Raw genomic sequence first — 24,090 nt, 5'->3', positions numbered from 1 at the left:
TCACTGAATCCTCACAATATCCCTGTGTTTTAGATACTGTTATTATTCCCAATTGACAGGTGAGTAAACTGAGCACAAAGACATGAAGGAGCATACCCGTGATCCACAACTAATAAATGGTGAAGGCAGATTCAAGTGTACCCAGTCTCTAGAAATTGTACTTATGTTTTTCCTGTTTGTCTCATTTTCTTTTTTATTAGTTAAAAAAATGGAAAACCAAAAGTGTAATTTTCATTCAATAAATATCATTTGATCCTTAGGCAGTTTTGTTGCAGAAAGTAAAGTCCACGATGTTAGAATGATGGTAGTAATTCATCAACAAAGCAATCAGTTTTCACACAGTTTCAATAACTGCAGCAATTTCCTTGAACTGTAGAAATTCTGAAACTGTGGAACTGTCATTTCAAAGGACGTGTTCTTTACTTGGCCTGAATGATGTGCCACTTTGAGCATCACTGCAACATAAGGATACTTAAGTGGTCTGCAGCTGTCTGAGCTCACAGCCATACCCAGCTTCCACTGAAAATCTATTAGCTGGTTGGTGACCTTGGCCTTAGCCTCCAGCTGTGGCTCACTACACCCCTCCATAGCAGCATCCCGGAATCCCACCACCCCAGAAATTGTACTTATTAACCACTGGCTATAGAGTTGAAAAGAGATATAAATTTTGAACTTGCATGTCTAAGTAAAAAAATAGCTCAATTAACAAATACAAGGAGGTTTAAATACCTTTTTCACTTAAAAACTTTACCAGTTTGAACAAATGTTATATCATCACTTTCCTAAACCAGACTCACTGAAAAGGTTAGTGGTTTTAAAATTCAATAATAGAATTTTACAGCAGAATATATCTCAGAGAATACAACTTTACAGAAGAGGGAACTGAGACCAAGATTAAGGGAATTGCCCAAAGTCAAAAAGATAGCTAGGGACTGAACTCAGAGTAAAATCCATACCCCCTGTTTTCTGGCCTACTGTAACACAGTACCCTGATTTTATCATACAGAAAAGGATGTAACTCTTCCATTATACTTTCCATAGCAAATATGGAAGATCATACTGAGTCATAGAGGGAGAACAGTTTTTACTCATAAATTCCAGCAATATATGTGATTGGTTGCATACCTACTAACTCAAAATCAAAATTGTAAGGATATTAACCATTAAGCCCATTTTTCATTTTAACAGTTTTAACAGATGAGTTTATCTGCAACAGTGGATTTTCAGGCAATGACGCTGAGCAGGTCCACTTCTATATAATACCAAATTCTTAGTGAGCAAACAAAACAAAATCCTTAAACTACTTGGTACCTTACGATGATAAACAAATATCAGGGCTTGTTTTTTATGATGGGAGTGGGGATCACCAAAAGGTGTTCAGGTTTGAAATGCATTGCTGTCTTGAGTGGACATCTTTCCAGGAGAACTCTGACCTTTTTTCTTGTCTCATTACCGGGTGTTTCTCCCTTTGCAGGAGCAGATTAAAAGCTTAGCCAGACCAATTTGCTCTCATTTATTTTATGTTATTGCCAGACTCAGAGACAAAGAACAAAAGGAAGCACACCCATTTCATGCCTTTTTAAATGGAATGGCACTCAGTATAATATCTTCATAACATTAAGTATGTAAGAGAATGTCCCAGGTTAATGTAGGACCAAAATACTTGGAGAACTCTGTGGGTTCAAGGCTAATGGAATGTACCAAGAGGGCCTCCATACAAGCAGAGAGGGGACACTGGGAGGCTCAGAGAGCAATGATGCAGGTTTCTCTGCCAGGAACAAGACAAGTCCACATAACAACTCTGAATATTTGTCAGTTATTTCCCCTTAACCCTCTCTAGCCACAGATTAATAATAAGAAGAAGAAGAAGAAGGATGATGATGATGAAAGGAGTTCAGAAGTAAGAAGAAAATATGAACCAGTGAGCTTGTACAGAAAGGCTTGATTCACTTCAAATTCATGATTAGCAATTGATTAAAGATGAATGCATTAATAACACAGAGTTCATGACACTGGGGAGAATAAGAAAGATATCAAAGAAACACGTTGAAGTGGGGTGTAATGAAGAAATAAAGGAAAGCCAATAAAAATTTTAAAAGCAAAAGAAGGGGAGAAGAGAGAAAATGAAAGAAATTAAGCTGACAGGAAGAAACATATGAAATGCAGCTGTGATGCTCATTTGCTCTTCTTTTAAAATGTAAATCACTTCTGATTTTGAAGTCGAGGTCTTGATATTTTCCTGTGGAAATATAGCCATATACACTCTAAATAGTCTCTTCTACAAAGGAGAGAAAATTAGAAAAGATAATGTAGTTGTACTGTAAGGACTTAAAAAATAGTTCTAAAAAAGCTAAAGGCATTTCAGTGGAAGTTGTCTGCAACAAACAGCTTTAAAAACCTCCAAATTTCCTAGCCTGATGTAGGCACAGAGAGAGCCAGAGACTTGGTTGCCTAGCAACCGCGCTCATCACAGGCAGCTGGGGTAAAAGGAACCGGCTGGTGCCAAATGGCCTTTCACCTGCTTCGTTAAAGGGAAATCAGAGTGAAAGAGTTACCTCGGAAGGTCCAAAGTCCCCCTAGAGAAACCTTTCTCTAGCTTCACTTTGTTTGAGGAGTCACTTGAAGGGGGGTTGCTAATGCCTGAGTAATAAGGGGCGCTCTTTTTCTCCCCTCCCCCTCCTCTGGGTGCCATTCTGGACAGAGCAGGCTGAAAGCTTGGTGTTGGGACGTTGTATTGCAAGGGAAAGGAGATCACCTTTTTCTTCATTCCACCCCACTTCGATGTAAAAACAGAATATTTTTTATAGTTATTCCTAACTCGTGTATATACATTATTAGTCCTGGTATTATCAGAAAGCAAATTTAATGAAAAAATGAGATGTTCATGAAAGGTCATCACTAAAAACGCTACAAGCATTTTTCCTGGTTTTCAGAATTTTAACTATCAATTTGTCGCAGAAAGTATTTAAATATATATATCTCTCTCACATAATTCACCTCCCCACTCCAACTGCAGAGTTGAGAAGTTGAAGAGGAAATACATTTTTATTCTCAACATGACTTTCCCAAGGCAGTTTTTTGTGATTGTCAGTAGCTATAGAATCATCCAAAAGACTTTGGTCAATGAAGGTGAAGCGGTGTCAAGCAGCTAAAAGGAAACAGGGAACAGCTTATCAGCACTCCTAATACTTCTCCCAGAGGGCAAATCAATTACGAAAGACTTGGGTCAAAGCAGATAGGAGGAATGTAATTTTGCTCTAAGTTGAAGGTACATCTGACTGCAAGGGCTTTCACCTTCTCAGGAATGGCTGTGGGGACATTCACTGACATTACTTGTCTAACCTTATCTTAAAAGTAAAAACTCCCAGAAAATGTATTATGTGACAAAATGTGATCTATTTGGTCAACCAGTGGTTCTTAAGTAATTAAATGTTTAAGTAGATTATTTGCTCTTCTAGGACAGTTAGAGTGTTTCTGTAATAATATATTATTAAATAGCTTTTTAAAAATAGTCTTCATTTACAAAGTTAAAATGGAAGATGATTTTTTTTTCTCTATTTAAAAAATCTAACACCATAATTCTTTTGGGGAAAAGCAGTTTAGGGTGGAAAATGAGACCCTGAGGCCATAGGTTAGCATACAGGTCCTTAACCTTGGCTGTACTTTAAAATTACCTGGAGAACTTTTTACAAACACTGATTTGCTACTCACATCCCCCTCTCCATCAGGGCTGTGATCTTGATTTCACATCTGAGTCAATTCTGTATGAAACAGCATCAATATGTGCCCATGAACTAAGTTAATTTAGATTTAAAAGTTTTAAAGCTGTCTTATTTTCTGGGAGATGGACTTTAAGAGACTAGTTACAATATTGTAGAAAAATGAGCACAATGTTTAATGTTATTTATGCCTAATTGCTTTTCCCAACACCTGTGTCTCTCTAGTAGCCTTCTATTCTATGCTGTATCTCAATATTAATGTCCTAAAAGAGCTAAAGAGGCAATTAATGTTAGCAAAAATATTCTACATTATGTAGAAGTGTAAGTAGTAAAGCAAATGGTAGTTCTTACTGTTAGCATCCAGCCAGGTTACGCTTTGGTAGCAGAGGGCCATAATAGCTAGACTGCCACCATACAACTCCAAGTGCCCACAATTTACTTTATAGAGGAAAAAAAAATATATATATATATATATATATACATATATATATATAAAATAGGCTGAGCTATTTTTGCCAGAAAACCAATACATATTTCTTTAACTTGTAGTATCATTTTCTGATAGAATTTTTAGAGTGCGTGTAATATTATAGTGTCCTATGAAAGAAATAGAATGATTGATGTTGTTAATAATTCTCTACTTCTAATATTACTGATGAAAACTGGTGATTTGTATGCAAGAATTAGGATACATCTTTTGTCATTTGCTACCATACACCATTTACAATAATCTATAAATTTCATCATTCCATGCCTAATAATAGAATAAATTCTAGACCATTCTATGTTAAATATACTTAACTGACTTACTGCTTCAGCTGACTGAGAAGTTAGTGCTATTGCTACCTAAGTAATAAGACTAAGAGATGCACTGGATTTTCATTTACCGAAAGTTCTATTTATTGGCTACAAACTGTCCCTGAGAACTTTGTCCTTGAGTCTTGTAACTGTTAGGGTTCCTACTTTCAAGGAAGAGAAATCAATTCTGTCTAACTTACTGGAAGGATGTAGGATATTAAGAATTATTAGGAAAACTGGAACTCGGCCTCCCCATATAGGCAGAAACCAAGCAAAGAGAGGCAGAGAGCATCAGGTGAGGTCACTCTGCAGAACCAATCTGTTCAGAAAGCAGCCATTAGCTCCACTGCCCTGAGCATTGTAAGGCACCACTGCCACTGGGTGTTACTGCAGAAACCACCGGCTGCCACTGCAGTCATTGTTCTACACTGCAACTAGAACTAAGTTTAAAACTGCCCCTCCATCTTTGTATTTACTACCCCAGAGTCAATGTTCCTGCCAGAAGAATTCAGTCTGCTGAGCTATTATCACCTGCCGAGAGCTCTTAATGCCAGGGGTCAGGGGAAGGAAAGTTTTTCCTCCATTGGCTGCTGTACTGGAAGCTGGGGCCCTGTATCCCACCAAGATTCTAGGATGGGATATTTCTTAAAATACAAAAGGGATTTGAAAAATGGACAGCCAAGAAAAGGGGACATGTTTCTACCACACATCCCAAGGAATACACATGTAATAACTCCATCATCAATAAAAGTTGAGGGGGAGGGGGCATACATTCCACTGATAATGAACTTGTCCATCAGTAGGAGAAGGGATAAACCGGTATTTCATACAATGGAATATTAATGAGCCATTAAAAGGCATGAGGTACTGATATATGTAACAACATGTGACTCTCAAAAACATTTTATTTAACAAAAGAGCCAGGTAAAAAGAGTTTATATATAATATAGACATTATTATATTGATTGAAGTCCTCAAAAAGGCAAAAACCAATCTAAAGTGAAGAAAACAGAAGAGTAGTTTTCTCAGGGTTTGGAAGAGTGCCTGGACCAGGAAGAGGGATTAGAGAACTTTTCGGTGAGGAATATCTTCTATAACTTGTTAGAGAATGGGCTGTATGAGTATATTATTCTTTTCAGACCTCATTGCATTGTATCCTTTATGATTTTACCTCAGAAAGAAAACTGAAATATAAAACTCTAGTTAATAAGTTTGCTTTGCAGTTTATCAGTTCTAAAATTCCCTTTTGTGTATTCTAGGCTTGAACAAACAAATAAATCGATGATAATTAGAGCAAGGTTTCTCATTTACACACCTATATGATATTTTTTCATTCTATTCACTGAGAAGGCAGAGGAACAAAAACACAGCAGTAGCAATGGCATGCCTACTTTTCAGATCCTGGTTTATAAATTCCATTCTCCACTAAAGGGAACCAGGATTCCTAGGAAAAATGGATGATATCAGAGCTAAGGCATGGGAAGTACAAGACAAGCCTTGATGTGACAGAAAGTAAGGAAGTAAAGATAAAGGGACAAGTCAAATGAATACATGAGTCAGCTCAAAAAGACACCCACTGGTCAAATCTGGGACAGTTTGACCACCAAAATAAATATTGATAATAATAGATTATAACCTGGTGAGTAAAATAAAAATCTATGACTCTGCACTGACATAAATAAATAGATGAATGAATAAATAAATAAATAAACAAAATAAAGGAGGGGGGAAAGGAAATGAACTTTTTACAGTAGAAATCAGACCAAAAAATGAAGAAAGAACGATGGAGTCAGAAAACCATCAATGGATAGCAAATCTAGTACATAAAAGTTTGATAAACAGTATATTTACATAACCTCAAAGTATCTCTCCACAGTTACCTATTGATTAGGAAGGGAAAATAGTGACTTTATCATGGAGAAACCTGGTGGACACCACTTTACCCAAGCAATCAAAACTAATATCACTAATATTAGTGCAGTCTGAGTTGTGTGCCACAATATGACTCACTGAGAAAGCTAAAATATCATTTCAGTGGAGTTCCAGACAAAAATGCATAGCTTGAAACTAATAACAATGAAACATCAGATAAATGCAAATTGAGGGATATTCTGCAAAACAACTGATCTGTAACTTTCAAAAATTTAAGGCAAAAAACACTAAGTATGGCTGAGGATCTGTTCCAAATTAAAGGACACCAAAGGGACATGAAAAATAAATGTGATCCATGTTCCTGATTTGGATCTTGAAGAGGGAAAAAATAAGAAAATGGGGCTTCCCTGGTGGCGCAGTGGTTGAGAGTCCGCCTGCCAATTCAGGGGACACGGGTTCGTGCCGGGGTCCGGGAAGATCCCACATGGCACGGAGCGGCTGGGCCCGTGAGCCATGGCCGCTGAGCCTGCGCGTCCGGAGCCTGTGCTCCGCAGCAGGAGAGGCCACAATAGTGAGAGGCCCGCGTACAGCAAAAAAAAAAAAAAAAAGTTAAGAAAATGTCCTCATTTTGATAACTATGTTGTCAACAGGTAGGAGAATAAACACGTTCTTAGGAAACACACAGTGAATTATTTAGGGGTAAAAATTCGTCTCTCTGAGTTACCTTCAAATGATTCACAAAAATTATAATAATATGCAAGTACATAGAGAGAAAGCAATGGGACAAAATGTAAATAATAGAATCTGGCTATGGTATAGGTTATATGGATGTTCCTACTTCCTTGTACTGTTCTTGAAAACTTTCTGTAAGCTTGAAAGCATATCAAAATAAAAAGTTACAAACAAATAAATAAACTTATGTCAGATCCTCTCCCTACTCCCCCTCAAGAAAAAGCTGTCCACTGGAGAGACAGTATTGAGTCAAAAAAATAGTACAAAAGAGTAGTACAAAATTCCAGTGTTTCTAGCTCCAGGGTCTATGAAGGATAGCTCCTAAACATAGGATGGAGGAGAGCTCTTCTTCCGCTCTACAAGGAAAGGTCCCTGAAGGTAACACACGCCTTCCTCTCAAGTCTGGTTCTATCTTGTTTGATTGCAAGAGTAGGAGTAAGGAAGCAAGAATCAAGCTGATTATTCTTTTACCTTAGGGGAAAAAAATCTTTTATTGTTGATGAAAGACTTTTGATGCATTTCTTATAAATGCTAAAGAAAACTTGTTTTAAAGTAGCTGGATATTTGTAAGCCTATAGCTATTCTGAAGACTTGAAACGCACACAAAGGTTTGAGCACTGTCTATCACTAAATGTGCGAGGTTTAAGCATTCTGTTTAATGCGATCAGTATTCTTTTTGTTTGAGAAGAAAATGGACTGAGTTTGCTGGGAGTGGGATCCCAGGACATTTGCATCCTTTTCCTTGCTAGAAAATTTCTTCTATTCATTTATATCTTGTGGTCTATAGCTTTCATGTGTTAAGTTACAGCACATTTTTCACTCATTAATGAACTCTGATAAGAATTCAACCCTTGAAGGTAATATTTATGACAGAGTCACGTTGCAAAGGATATGTGTATTTTAGATAAGCTCTCAGTAACTCTTGAAAAAATCCAAAATAATAAATTATCTGTTCTTTTCCAAATTTGCCATATTTATTAGAAGTGACACTTTCTGTCACTCATTAGATCTAAAATGTCTAGGATATAAACTTATCATAAGAAGACATTCACATAGTCTTGACATTAGCTCAGGCTAGTCTGGTGGGATGAAAGACACTCTCTCTCATTGTCTATTTTCTTATAGTTGATTAAATATTTTTGAAGTTAAATTCAATTCTCATTGGAGTAAAAATTTGTATTGGACATCTTATAATTATACCATCCTTTATTATCTCTCTGATTGTTGGTTTCCTCATGTGTAAAATGGAAATTATGAATGTCACATGAAATAAAGTGCTTAGTACAATGTCTGGTACATAAGTGTTCAGTAAATGTTACACAGTTTATTTTATATTACACAGCTTCAAGTTGAGAGTACCATATTGAACACATGTTTATCAGCTCCAAGATTAAGAAACAAGAGATCTCAGAAAGATTTTAGCAGCTAGAGCAGCAAAATGACATTGGTAATTAGAATCTCAGGCTCCTGCCATGCAGGGGGGGAAGTTGATAAAAAGTTAGCTGGTTTCTACCACCAGCCCTTTCACTATCCCAGCAAAGCATAGGATTTGGAAAGATCTGATCCAGAGGATGGCAGAAAATTACAAAGAAGAAAATAGATGTGGGGAGTGGGTGTAAGAGACAGAAGGTAGCTTGAAATTCTATGTTCAGTACCCTCACCTCTCCTTCTCCACTCCCACATACTGAATACAAGTCTTCAGGTACTCCACCCCGAGAGGCCAGAAACTGAAGGTTTAATCACTGGTAACAGATGAAAATAAAATCACTGGAATATAAGGTACATTAGTAAAGCAAGAATGAGGCACATGCTTGAAAATAAGAGTAATTATTGACCCACTGTACACATAATAGCCTGATTCCAAGACCTCTGCCCCACCTTAACGCAGATTACTAGAAACCAATGGTCAGGCCTCAGGTAGAATATTAGAGAATTTTTTTCTGTAGATATTAAAATATTCCAGAGGTAAACTTCCCTGCATTGAAATTTGGGGGCCTGGGTGACTGGCTGCCATTTGGGCCAATTTCACAAGAGTGAGGGGTACTCATTACAAGCACAGAGATCACAGAGCTTCCAACCAAAATTGGAGAGCCTCGTTGTTAAATAAGAATGGTCACCAAGAATCATGAAACATATTCAGAAAGTCTCCAGATTATAAGAGGGAGGCCAAGTAAGCAAACCCAGAAAAGAAATTCAGAGGAAAGATAATGCAGGAAATGCAAGAACATTTCAAAATTAAACACAAAATGCAAATTAACACATCAGGGAGATAGAAGTTTTTGCATCAATAAAAATGGATGATATTTAGAAGGAAGAACTCTTAGTTAAAATAACATTGTTGAAACAAAAATTTCTACAGAACTTTAGAAGTAAAGAAAAATGTCAAGAAGATGGCAAATGTGAGAGAAAAGCTAAGAGCATCAAACCAAGAGCTCAACCTATTAATATGAGTTTCATAAGAGAATAGAAGGAATGTCATGGGCATAAAAAATATTTTTTAAAAAGAGACTTTTTCAAAACTAAAGAGTATACATTTACAAATTGAAAGAACCAAAAAGAGTACCAGTATACTTAATATCTTTATCCAAAACAAAGCATATTGTCATGATATTTCAGAATACTATGCTAAAGAGATAATCCTAAACAATTAATAATAAAAAGAGATCACATCCAAAGATGGAGAATTAGAATTACTTAAAGATTTTCAAAACCAGCACCCGATGATTCAGAGAGGCAATAATTTTCAACTGAAATTTTTTTCATTTAAGGATAAAAGTGAAATAATATTTTCAGTCATGCAAAGATTTACAAAATTCGCCTTTGTTTCTTAGGCAGCTGTTGGAAAGGAGTGCAGAATGAAAAAGAAAATTCTACACAGGCATTCGTGCCAAAGTTTGACAAAAATACTATTACCTTGTAATTTAAGTAATAGGTCATCTATATAGAAAGGAAGAAAAAGGGACAATCTATTAATGATAAATCAACAAAATTTTAAGCATTATTATTTAAAATGATAGGTTAACCAATATAGAAAATAAAAAGTGATAAAAATTATATTGAAAGGGGAAAAAAAGGAGGCGGGTGGTGTAAGTAAAATGAAATTTTATCACTCAGAGAAAGGTCATAGATCACGTTTGAAATTAATACACAAAAACAGTTTTGTAAACATATCTCCATAGGCCTATAATTGGGATTTGGATCTGTAGTGACATACCTGAAGAGACTGCCCATTTCCCATCTTCTCGTAGAAGCAAAGTTCTAAGAGAAGATGAGTAGATTAAGAGAAATGGTTTAAATTACATTGAATTGTCAGAGGGTGTCCATTAAGCATCACGTCTCAAATAGCGGGAGCAAGGTTCCAGGGGCAGTGGAAGCCTGCCCTTGAAGTAGGTCACTCTCTAGCTGCCAGCACTGGTGACATCTCAGGCAGGATATGGAAGAGAATACAGTTCACCTATTGGCTCTAGAGAGTTGTTCACAAAGCAGAACTAGAATAAATATTGAGAAAATGCTAATACTTAGAGCATATGATACTAAGTATGGTTCAGCTCCACCCCGTGGGTAGCCCAGCGGAGCAACAGCAGGGATAGCTCGGCCATTTCTTTCTCTTCAGGAGGCACAAGTCACTACGGGCGGCAAAGGATAGCTGATCATGATTATAGGTGTCACGTCCACCTACACTGCAGTCAAATCGCTTTTGGAAAATCTGAGACACACAGGAGGTGGGGTGTGCTGAGAGCCTACCAGTCAGTTAGGTGAAGCTACTTGCTCCGTGGGCCTAGGCACAAGCTGTTAAAGCAAGTCTTCCTGGAAAATCCTCCAATTCAAAAGACCTAAGGGGACATTTTTCTACCTAAGATCTAAGATTATCACTACACTGTAGTTCTCTCTACAGTCCCTGATGGAATTGTGAGAATTCGCTGGATCCCATGTTGGATGACAACTGCACAAAGCTCTTTGTTGTTATCAGCCAAGCCACAGATAACTGCAGAAACATGCTTTTTTTGTGAGTGACAAACCCTGCAAATGCCAAGCTTCGTGAGTGAGAGGCATCTCAGCGGGGACGGCTGCAGTCAGTGGCTTCAGATAGCACATCACAGGGCACTTTCCTCAGATGATATTATACACGCACCCCATCCACATCGTCCTGTAATGTCTGCATAAATCGGAGGAAAGAAAACTCTAGAATCAAATATGAAATATGAGGTATATAATTTGTGCTTCATAAATCTGAGTTCTGTTTGTCCTGCAGCAGTATAAATTTTTTTTTTTTTTTTTTGCCGTACGCGGGCCTCTCACTGTTGTGGCCTCTCCCCCCGCGGAGCTCAGGCTCCGGACGCGCAGGCTCAGCGGCCATGGCTCACGGGCTTGGTTGCTCCACGGCATGTGGGATCTTCCCAGACTGGGGCACAAACCCGTGTCGCCTGCATCGGCAGGTGGACTGTCAACCACTGCGCCACCGGGGAAGCCCAACTGTATAAATTTTTAAACCGAGGATCTTGTGGAGAGATCTATCGTGAACATATCAGATTGTACTTCTCTAATTGTAATTCCTCGAGTCTGTAGTAACCCGTGAGGAGGAGCAGGACATCCCGTGACAGGCTCCACTCTGAGCGCCAAGTCTTTCTCTGGCTTCAGATGTTGTTCCTGTCGTCATTGTTTCCAGCTTAAACACTGACCCCTGAGTGAGATTTATGCTTTATACTTCTCTTTTTCTCTCACTCACCCTCTTTCCCTTTGTCTCTTCCTGATCTGTATCTCCGGACGTTGATCCCTGTCTGCATGCTGAAGGGACCCTTCCCTTCCATGCTCTAACCCTTCCCGGCTTGCCCTCTGCATGGCTGGATTTGTATAGCTGTTTCAAAGTCTGGCTCTATTATTTATCTATTGCTGTGTACAATACATTATCCCTAACTTGGTGGCTTAAAATTACAATAGCAGTTATCTCACAGTTTCTATGGGTCAGGAGTGCAGACATGGCTTAACTCCCAGGCTCAACAGGGAGAGATGCTTTTTAAAACTCACTCCTGGTATTGTTGGAATGATTCAGATCTCTGTAGCTGCTGAACTGATGCCCTACTTCCTCACGGGCTGCTGGCCAGAAGGCCTCCCTCCATTCTTACTGTACGGACCTCTCTATAGAGCATCTCACAGTGCAGCATTGCAGCTCGTCCCTGACAGTGAACGAGCTATAAAGCTAGAGGGAGTGCTGGCAAGATGGAAGTCACTGTCTTTTGTAATGAAATTACAGAAGTCATAACCAATTAATTTTTCTGTATTCAATTCATCAGATGCAGCATCCTAGACTCTCGCTTTGTCCTTACCATAGGTTCTATACTCACTGAACCCTTGGTTTTAACCATTTGCCTGATTCTCTAATTTTCTGTCCTGAGCAATAGGAATAACTAACATTTATATCTTGTATGTGTACAGATTACAAAGCATTTTCCTGTAAAGAACTGGGTTTCAGGAAAAGAATAACCAAAAACCAGAAAAATAGTGGTCAGAGAAGTAGAAGCATCCAGGTAGTGCAGGATCATAGCAATGAGTAGTTTCAAGCATGCAGTGGTCAGCCTTGCGCTTTCCACTTAAAACTAGAGTCACCAAATCACCACTGAAGATCTAGGGTATTATTTGTAAAACACAGAGTTTTATCATTTGGTTCTTTTTGTAAGTTTAGTAAATCAGGTATAGTTGATTACTATAATAAACACAGAGAATTGTGAGAGTTGTAAATCTTAAATAGAAAATTACCACATTTATTTTGAATATAACCATAGAAACTGAATTAATATCAGGCCTCTTTGCTTATTAAGGTCAGGTTCTGACAGTGGTTGCTATGGTTGTGTTTGATGATTTTCACTGACTGCATAACAATTAGAAACGTTTTTTCTGAAAACTGATTTTTCTGGTAAAAGGGAACTGAAGTGAATTCAGGGTCCAGCCACCTTTTATACTTTGATCGAACACTTCTTTCACAGTCATAGTCATAGCAACACATAAAATCAATCAGCAGAAAATGCTTATTTATGTCACATATGGATTTTCCAACAAATAGATTATGAAAACACCTTTCATGTGGATAATAACTCAGAGTAAAAGTGGACTGTCTGATTCCCAGTAATTACAGTCTGATGTTGCTTTAATCACGAGTAAGTAGTCTATCCTTAAGAAACTAACAAGCCCAAAGCAGGTCAGGACACAAAGTGTGGCTCACATGAGGAGATAAATGGGAAAAAGAAGAGATAGTTATTTTATTCTGTCTTGTGTATTTCCCCCTCCACCATACCATACTGTATTGATTTAGGTGTTTTTCACTCCAATAAAGGTATTTAAGTCACAACTGATGAACAGTGTTTGTATTCCATGAGCACACTCTCACAGATTTGGATTACATACAGATGAAAAATGGCCCATATGGCTTTTGAACAAAATGAATGGCTTGCAAGCCCTGAAAAATTCCAGTGGAAAGGTTGTCATGCTAAAAGGTTAATTCAAATTTGACTCTGCATGATGGACACTTTTATTTATAGAACCTTTGGCTAATTTTCAGCAGCCATGTTTTCTTCTAATTAATATGAACAGCTAATAGCAATCAGCTTTAAAGAACTGAATATTTTAGGGAAAGGGATGATTAATAGGCTTTTTAATAACCATTTTACACTAGGTGTCTCCACTAGAGAACACATAAAACATTTGTATTCAGCCATTGGCTGGTTCAAATGTCAGGAAATATTAAGGTGGAATAAATGAGAAGTGAATTATTTAAAGCTGTCTAAAATAAGTCATTGATATTATCATGTAAATTTGATATTTCCCTAAAGGTTCTAGAATCATTCTCTGACATGGCATAACTCATAAACTCAGAGAAAGTGGACCATTAGAAGCATTATTTTTAAAATGGAAATTTCCGTATTTATTCACATACATAAGATATAACAGCAAAGCAGCAAAAGTTTGTCATGGAAACGTTATGTACGCATTCAGACAGATATAGAGATAGGTAGGTAGGTAGATAGAAAGATAGATAGATAGACAACAAGAATCATTTCTTCATTACATTACATTACATTACATCATTACAACATCATTACAACATTTAGCAAACTTTTCCTCAAATCTCTGAGAATGACCAAAAAACTAGTTGAAAATCTAAAGTGGAAAAATGGAAAACATAAAAAAAAAAATAACTATATGCAAGGGAAGTAAAGTTTAAAACAGAAAGAAAAGGAACATATCAGAAATGTAAGTTTCCTAGATAAATGTCCACTCCCACTGTGACAGTAACAACCAACCCATCCCCAGCTCCTCAGCCAATTTCTCTTTTCTGCTTCTTCCTCAATAATAAAACCCTGAATTTCATCTGGGTATACCTTTTTAAATTAAGACTACATATCACCACCTTCTAGGAAGCTAACAACAACCAATAGCTTGATCCTGACCAATGGAACATAAGTGGCAACAGTGTCCGCATCTCCTGTGACCTGTCCATTCTTTCCTTTCTGCCGACCGGAATGCAGATGTACGTGCTCTGGCCAGAGCAACCTTCAGAGGTAATGGGTGAATCTGGGGATGCCGTGCTGGTAAGACTGAGCAATAACATAAAAGGAGCCCCGGTCTCTAATATCATGGAGGGTCAAACCAGTCCTGAATTGCTCTAACTTATAGTTGAAGGGAGAAAGCAGTTTCTACCTCAAATTCACTGTTGTTTTTTTGTTATTGCTGTTGTTGTCTCTTTAGGGTGAACAAAATCCTAATTAAATCACTCTCTAAGATGTAAATTTATTCTAGAGAAACAAGTCAAGCAACATTTCCACAGTGTAAGATACACTACTAAACTTTGAAAACCAAACATACTGTCTCCGTGGAGAGATGTAAGTGCGCCAGACCAATCATACTGTATCCATGTACGTCAGAATCACCTGGAGGGCTTGTTAAAACACAGATTTCTGGACCTCACCCCAAAAGATCTGATTCAGTAGGTCAGCTTGGGGCTGAGAATTTGCAGTCCTAATAATGTCCCAGGTGATACTGACGGTGACTAACTAAAGGACACATGCTGGGTCTCATTGTCCCAGAACACACCTCCACTTCTAACATATGCAAGATACAACTGTGCCTTGACCTATCATCAGGCTATTCTAATTTCTAAATGTCATGCAAGGCCACTTTCAAAATCCTGGAATACCTTACCATTCAAACAAGCTCCACGTCTTCATTATTTTAAATTGATTACAGCTTATAAAAATAGTGAAACGAATATAATACAAAGTCATGTTTTTATTCCTTATTTACTGTAATAGATTTAAGTTCCACTTCAGAAATCAGGTAAAATCTAAACAATCTAAATTATAGAAAATTTAGAAATTTTCTAGAAATATAGAAATTACCAGATCATTTGTTTCTGAATCACCCAGAGCACTTATTAAAAATGGAGGTTCTGGGCCCCATCTCACCACTACTGCAGCAGAATACCTGAAGGTAGGATCTAGGAATCTTTGATTTAACAAGATTACCAGGTGATTCTTATAAACCCAAATGTTTTCTAATCATTGATCTTGAAATGTCACCAGAGACACTAACTCAGACTCTTGGAGGAAATTTTTCAGCCTGACAGAGCATGAAACAACAGCCAGAATGCCCTACATAATGCTGCAGGCAAAAAGCTTGAAACCCACTTGTAGTAACCAAGGGGCAGTTGATGGCCTGAGGTAGCAAGCAATCACCACAAGAAAATCATCTAAATAGTGGAATCCCTCTATTGAACACTGTGTTTGAAAAATATTTTTCCCCAAGGAGGAAAGTGGGGAGTGGGATGAATTGGGAGACTGGGATTGATATATATACACTACTGATACTATGCCTAAAATAGATGACTAATGAGAACCTCCTGTATAGCTCAGGGAACTCTACTCAGTGCTCTGTGGTGACCTAAATGGGAAGGAAATCCAAAAAAAGGGGATATATGTATATGTATAGCTGATTCACTTTGCTGTACAGTAGAAACTAACACAATATTGTAAAGCAACTATACTTCAATAAAAAAATTTTTTAAATTTTTTTCCCACCCAGATTCATACAAGTATATGAAATCTACCCATCTTGTCAAAAAAGGTATTGTTCTATAGAAGGCCTTTTGCAGAAGCCACTAGCAGAGATGTTCATATAGAGGAGAAAGCAGAGAAACCCTCATCCCCATTTTTTCAGCACTGCAGAGACCTAAAGAGTAGCAAATAGATAAGAAATAAGACACACAAATGGTCAACAGGTAAGGAATCTGATCATGATATTCCACCACTTGAAATCTTTTTGGGCTCCCCATGGTCACGGGAGGGAAGTCCAAGTTTCCTAGTACAGCAAAAAAGGGCCCTTTGTGACCTCTCCCTTTCTCATACCTCCAACTCCACCTCTCACCATCCCCCTCCTCTTACTTGCACCACATCAGACTACTTGCAGTTTCCTCTAATGTACCCCATTCTCTCATCTCCAGGCTTTCCCCTCTGCTTGGAGAGTCCTCTCTCCAAATCTCTACCCACCCACACCTTTTCTCCCTGGATAACTCCCACTCATCTGTCAGGACTCAGCTCAGTACCACCCCTTTGTGGAAGTCTCATCTAAAAGCTCCATCTTCCTTCCCTCACTCTCAATATACATACTAATGAATAAAATTACTATTCCCTAGCCCCAAATTATGAACTATAAATCTGAGCAATGGGAAGCATTTCTGAACCATAATTCATCCTTGATACACTCTTCCACTCTACCATCTCTATCATGTGATTACAAGGAGTATTGAACAGTGAGTGATGTCCTGAGGAAAACTAAGGGACAGAGATTTTCCTTGCTGCTCACTCCAGCCAGCTTTCAGGAGTGGGAGAAAGTCATCCTTGGACACTTCCTCACAGACATCTTGGATGTCTACAGATCTTCTCTATGGCCCAGCTATAGGTTCAGAAGAACCTGGCTTGGGGACTTTTTGTGGGTAGTGGGCCAGGGTATGTAACTAAGCTGGTGTGGAATGAGAAGGCCTTTGCTGCCTGGGGCCTCAAAAAGAAAAAAACAAAAAAAAACGCCCTTACTTAACCAGAATCCTATTATTCCCATGAGACACTTACTAACAGGACCTCATATTCTGGGTGTTTCCTCTTGAGCTCCACTTAATTTCAACTCTCTTCGAAACTTGCCTATTCTAAAGCTAACCTCAAATTCCCTACTAAAAAAAATAGTTCATGCAGATATCAAGAAACAGCCAGATGAACATGGCATATGGATCTCAGAAGTAGAGGCACCAGCAGAGAATGAGGTAAACCAGAAGATTCAGGCAGAAAGCGCTGCCTCAGAGGCACTTCTGGACTCAGCCTGATTTATGGTCTCAGCAGTATTCTAGTGTTCAGGTACTAGCCGTCACCTTCCTGTGCCAGGCATCCAGCCAGCCTATTGTAAACAGCCACAGGCCGGGGAGAGATGCCCTTTACCTAATTAACTTAGCTGACCCAGCATCTCTACCTCCTATGTCACCTGCCTTCCAGGGTTCTGTTTTGGCGAAAGTGCTGCCCTGGCTCAGCTCTCCACTGAACATTCAATCCCAGCATGCGGTCCTGGTTCCTTTCCACACATGCGTACCCTAGGTCTCAAATTTGCTACCTGGCTTCTCTCTCTGCCCTTCATTTCCATGATTTCAGAATTTTTATGCCTCCCGCCATGTTGGATACATCAGTAGGAGACGGGTTTTCAAGCTAAGACTGACCATGATGTATTTTAAGTTTCATTTCATTTTTGGTCAACTCTATATGTTTCATGCCATATTGTAGACTCTGTGCCGCTCTAAACGTTCCAAGTTAAATTTCTACGTGCTAAGGCGTAGAAATACCAGAACTGACTAGATGAAACCATCAGATTGAGGAACGCCATAATGTGGGAACTTGGGCATGGTTCCTACTGGGATGTTATCTCTTACAAATACCTCATGAATTTCTTGGTCTGCCTGTCATCTGCCCCACCAGGGCTTCTTATATTTTTCTGGCAATATTCATATGATGGTATTGATGTTACTTACAGTTTTAAATTACTTTAAATGTTTGATCAATTTGACTTTGAGCTACTTTTTATTATTATCAGTATTCATTAATTTGGAATTATAAAATTCAACTTTGCATTTACTACTGAGATTTATTTCACTGATCCTTGTGCAGAAAGAGTGCTTTTCTCTTTCCTAATCCCACTGGGTAAAATATAAACCTACATGATGAATGGAAATATTTCTCTCATCATACTGGTCACCCTCTTAGGAACTTTCATCACTTTATAGTCTATACTTTGAAAAATCTCTGTTTTACATTTCAAAGTAAATTCATCATAGAGGATGCCAGCTTAGAGCAAAAGGCAATAAACGATTCTTTATCCAAAGACCAGGAAAAGCATTAACTATAACAGAATGGTGCAAACCTCCCTACTCTGCTTCAGAAGCATCTCTCAGTTCTTTTCCACTGGGGTACAATCTAATATTATGCACTCATATTTTGGCCCTTACTGTTGAAAAGAAGATGATAATAGCCAGTGATATTCCTCAGGCTAAATCTATCAAATGTTTATTCTAGCAGACTTGACATATGATAGATTTAACCAGCAATACACCCACCTTTCCTTCTGTCTCTCTCTCTCTCTCTCTCTCTCTCTGTGTGTGTGTGTGTGTGTGTGTGTGTGTGTGTGTGTCTGTTTCCCTCTACCCCTGCCACACACGCAGTAACTGTCCAGATCTGATAGAATGTTAAAAATAGGTATTTAGATGACCTATACTCAAATATAAAATCAGAGAATCGAATGTCAATGAAACAATTTTCTTCTTTCCTTCTTAGAAAGTAAAATTTCTAAACTTAGAAATTTTTAATTGCTAAAACTAAGTTTCCTGATGATATTTTTCCCTTTTCATCTTATTTTTCACAGTCAAAATTCCAAGGTAAAAGGAATAAGGTAAAATTTCTACTTGCCTCTTTTCTGGTATTTGAGGAAGTTGTTTTTAAATGCCAGTTGTCATAGCAGCAGGGCAGTGTTCTAAGGCTGTCTGTCAGACCAGTTTGTTACTAGTAAAAGCTTTTCCTCATTGTTTTAGTCCTTCTTATATTTGGAATTATATTGAGAATCTTGTTGATTGATAAAGAAAATATTTTTGGCTGTATTTTCACTAGGGAAAACATAAGTTTATACTGAATTATTGAATCAAAATATGAAATTAAATGATTATTTTGCTTAATTTCTTTTCACCTTTGTGACAGAACTACTATCCCTTACTTTCCTTGATCCCACAAATACCATGGTTTGTTAATATTTCTTTTTTTCTGCATTTTTGTTACATTTGTACAAGTTATTTTCAAACTTCAAAACAAACATATGCCTATAAATTCTGTGAACATGAAAAAAGTTTTTCAATAATGCCTCTTGGAAACTAAATGCTAATTCCCACCTTACAATAAGAAATCTCAAATTGTTTCAGGTCTACAGGGAAAAAAAAACAAGCCCAGAAGATTCTCTGCTCTGAATTTTCTAGCTTAGAAATGTCTAGTAACTTAATCCAAGTCCACGGAGAAATTTTCTTTTCCCATTTCTAAGTTCTATAGTGAATCTGATTCCATGTGAGTTAATTTATATGGGATAAAACTCCACAGTCATCGGGATCATTTGAGTACCATAAAAAGAAAAATCAATCCAGAATAACTGATCAGTGATAATTTTCTAACCAAGGATTACAGGTTATATTTGTGTTAAAGCTTTCAGGAAATCTCTTTGTGGTTTTATAACATCGGGAGAAGATTGTGAACCTGTCTTTTCCTCTCCCCCATACCTTCTCATTTCCAAGATTGGTTGGTAGATGAGCTCCCATTCTCTGTGTCTGAGGCTACATCTTTGCATGGCAGCAAATCACCTTAGTTATTTGAGTAAATCATAGCCATTTATTTAACAAATATTTATGGAAGGCCTATTTCATGTCAAGCTATTTGCTAACCCCTGGGGCTGCAAAATCTGATTAAGTTTCTTGCCCCCTTTGAGTTTTCCATATATTGGGAAACACAAATGACTTGTCTGACAGTCAGGATCACCCTGTCATCCCTATTGAGTGGTGGGAAAAGTGACACCTCTGAAGTCAGATGGAATTAAGTTCAAATTTCTCTCTGCCACTCACTGGCTGTGTTACTTTCAGAAAGTCACGTAACCACTTTGAGCTTTAACTTTTGCAACAGTACGTAAGGATAATACCACCCTGCAGGAGTCTATTTAGTCAATAAGATTTTCTTGACATGACTATATGCTAGGCACTTTTCTAGGTTTGGGGACTATATCATAAACACAGCAAAAATCCCTGCTCTTGTGAAACATATTTCAAGAACACTGCCTGCCACTGTTCAATAATAATAGCTATTGCCATCACTGTTATAATATATTTAGTAAGTGTAATTCAAAGAGAATTACCAAGAAAAAATGTTTGCCCTCTCAGATTTTACAATGAAAAATACAAGTACAGACTGAAAATAGGGCACCTAAAAATGCAAAACATAGAGCAAGCAATATATCCAAAGTTGAAATGTATCCATTTCAAATAAATGCCAGGAGTATGAATTTGAGTGGAGTGTTAGGATTAATATTCAATTATGAGGGGATAGCCAGAAGAATTCAATCTGAGCTTGTGCTGTGGAAACGAAGTTCCTGTCGCACTACTCAACATAGAAAGGTCAGTCAAACCATGTTCAGTTTGTACCAGAGCTTGCACATGGGTTTCAAAGTACAGGCTCCCTCTCACCTGGCTGATTTAGCTACTGCCATGGCTGAAAGTGTAGCTGGTCCACCGTGGAGACTGATACTAAATTCTCAATGCGTTAACACCTCTCTAGGAGACCAACCAACCACTTTGACAGAAAATTGGTTATTTCAGATCTTTTCTACTCCAGAAGGGCAGCAAATCATTCTTTAATAGAATTGGTACCTATTCTGGGTATAGGTTGGTTCTTGTGTGCAGGCCCTTGACTAGCACCGCTCTGTAAGAGCTTACAGAGTGTATGATTTATTATCATGGGACCCCTCATAACATCACCACAGGCCAAGGGACCCACAGGAAAAGTGGTGCAATGATGCTCACACACAGACTCCCCTGGTCCTTCCAAAACCTCATCACTCAAAAGTTGCCCTCCTGGGGCTTCCCTGGTGGCGCAGTGGTTGAGAGTCCGCCTGCCGATGCAGGGGACACGGGTTCGTGCCCCGGTCCGGGAAGATCCCACATGCCGCGGAGCGGCTGGGCCCGTGAGCCATGGCCGCTGGGCCTGCGCGTCCGGAGCCTGTGCTCCGCAACGGGAGAGGCCACAGCAGTGAGAGGCCCACGTACCGCAAAAAAAAAAAGTTGCCCTCCTGATTTCACATTGTAACGGCCCCTTAATTGCACAACTGAGATCCCAGCTTATATGTGCGGTGTTGTTCTTCAAAATACAGTGTATATATTAAACCAATGGCTATTTTATAGTGCTATGTCCCTGATAGTGGGGTCTGGGAACCAAAGAGTAGAAATAGGAGTGGCTTATCTAAATGTCACTCTCAGTAACCCACTTGGAGAATTTATGCTTCCTGTTCCCACAACTTTTGGCTTTTCTGGTCTAGAGTCTCTTGTTCCTGGGAGTGGAGGAGGAGATGCTTCCATCAGGAGCGCAGCAGGGTGTCCATTAAATCTAAATTTATGTTTTGCCCCTGACAGTTTTTGAGTTCCTCATACCAGAAGACCAGAAGGCAAAAAAAAAAAAAGAGAAAGAAAAAGAAAAAAAGAATTGCTATACATATGTGTACTGTAGCAGGAATAATTGAGCTTGATTATCTTGAGGAGATACAGTTGCTATTATGGAATGGGCAGAGCACCTGGGACTTGGCAAATTCACTGGCTTATCTCTGAGTACTTCTACATGTATGACTACTCTTAAGGGGCAACTGTAGCAACCATTGCCTAACAAGGGTGCAGAAACCAGGGTCTCATCTCTCAGGAGTAAAGCTCTGGAACAAGCAAAGCAGATCAACAGAAATGCTGGCTGAGAGTGAGGAATATATAGAAATGGATGATGAATATCAGTTGTGACCTCAGCATCAGCTGCAGCACCAGAAGGTATAGCTTGTCCTACAAACCCTTCCATTGTAAATCATTTTTGATAGAAACTTTGAGTGTCCACCACCCTGAAGAAGCTCTGGCAGGACAGAGCAAAACTTAATTGGAGAAAGAGTGGATCTAAATGGTGAAGAGGATAGAATGTAGAATATGTGTTGTTAAATATATCTCCTAGCCTAGTTCCCGACATATACATGCTAGTCAATTTATATTTATCAAATATTAATAACCTGCTTTCTACAGGCAGAACTGTGTAAAGGATTTTTTCAGGAGGCAGCTATTTTAAGTTCCTGGAGGTCAGAGGCAGCTGTGTCTTTTCTTATTTGTACCCTCTTGGCCATGTGTGTTCCATAGTCATTTTCCAAGACACCCAGAGGTAAATGGTTAGTGCCACAACCGAAATTAAATCTCCTTTCCCAGATTCCCATGGAATAATCCATAATGTATAAAGTTGGGGGATGCTCTCCATTTATCATTATTTATCGGAATTTCTGATAGAAAGAGAAAAGAATGCTTAGAAAGGTGAGTGTACTAGGAATTCAATGAAATAGACCCTAAAGACCATCCATAACAACAACTGACTTAGAGGACTGAGAACATGAATTGGAGAAGACAGACCCAGCTGACAGGGAGCTGATGTGATAAGGATTCTGCAGGTGTTGCACTCACTGCAAATCTGCAATAATAATCATCAAAACAGCAGGAATTCCTCCCAGGACCTATAACCGAAGTAAACAGAGAAATAGCACGTCTGAGTTTCCTTCCCGATTGACAAAGCCAAAGCCACCTGACCTGTTAAAACATACTTCATGTTGGATGACTCCTTTTCATTTGTCTAGCGTTGATTTTACTACCTCATATATTCCTTATATCAGTCCTGTGAGAGAAATATTATTATAGTTACATACAGATGAGGAACTCAGGTACCTCAGCCGAGAAACCAACTTGGCCTTGGGTCACCCAAATAGTGAGTGATGGGTCCACCTTCCAGTCACAGGAGTCTCTAAAGCTTGTTCTCTTAAGCCCCTTGTTATACTGCCCTCAGGTGACTGGCTGGAAGAATAGCAGCAAAAGTCTCCTAAGTTGGATGTTATGGTGGGCTGCCCATATTCCCCTGCAAGACACAGACACCCCTTCCCCCAGCTGCTGGGAATGTTGGCTGCTAATAACTCACAGCTGAGTCCTGCCTCCAAAATTTCCCTCCAAAGAAGAGAGTTGTGTAGCCCCATAACACACTACCTTCTCAGAGAGAGCTTGGATCTTATCCCGGTAGATGTGCAGTTACAAAGCCCCAGGGTCCTGCCTCAATTTGAGATACCATCCCAGTTTCAGAGATTCTCATGGAATTCTCATGAAACCTCTGCTGTAATGCCACCTGAGTTCAAGTTTACTCTTTGCAGGATCCCTCTCCTTCATTCCCTAACTGGTACTGTGCCCAGGAGCATGTCCCAAAACCCTCTTAGGGACTCAACCTAAGACAGATGGATGGGGAATTGTCCTCGGACGCAGAACCTAAAATGATATGTTGAGTCACCCATGGGCAGGCTGGCAATGAGTGGAGCTGCTGCTGAGTAAAAGATCAAGCTTTATACTACTTACAGAAGGTACTGGTGTAATTATAACAGATTCCTTTTGTTTAAAATTTGTACTGTGTATTTTCTTCCATAGTTTCACTTTTGGCCATTCTGTGTGTTTGTATTTTTTAAATGTCCCTGATAAGCAGAATACAGTGGATTTATTTCTTCATCCAGTTTGACAGTCTTTGTTTTTATTAAAGTATTTGTCACATTTAAATCTAATACCATTACTGATATGTAGTGGTTCATAGCTACCATC

At 38.6% G+C, this 24,090-nt stretch overlaps 1 pseudogene; it reads right to left on the bottom strand.

The window, feature by feature from the left end:
• Nucleotides 1–334: 334 nt before the first annotated feature.
• LOC112409325 (COMM domain-containing protein 6 pseudogene) lies at nt 335–588 on the bottom strand (annotated as a pseudogene).
• Nucleotides 589–24,090: the final 23,502 nt, after the last annotated feature.

The sequence above is a fragment of the Neophocaena asiaeorientalis genome, unplaced genomic scaffold, assembly GCF_003031525.2.
Source record: "Neophocaena asiaeorientalis asiaeorientalis breed wild unplaced genomic scaffold, Neophocaena_asiaeorientalis_V1.1 scaffold505, whole genome shotgun sequence".
NCBI classification, from domain to species: Eukaryota; Metazoa; Chordata; class Mammalia; order Artiodactyla; family Phocoenidae; genus Neophocaena; species Neophocaena asiaeorientalis.
The sequence above is the reverse complement of the archived record's forward strand: the minus strand, read 5'-3'. Positions and strand labels throughout refer to the sequence as shown.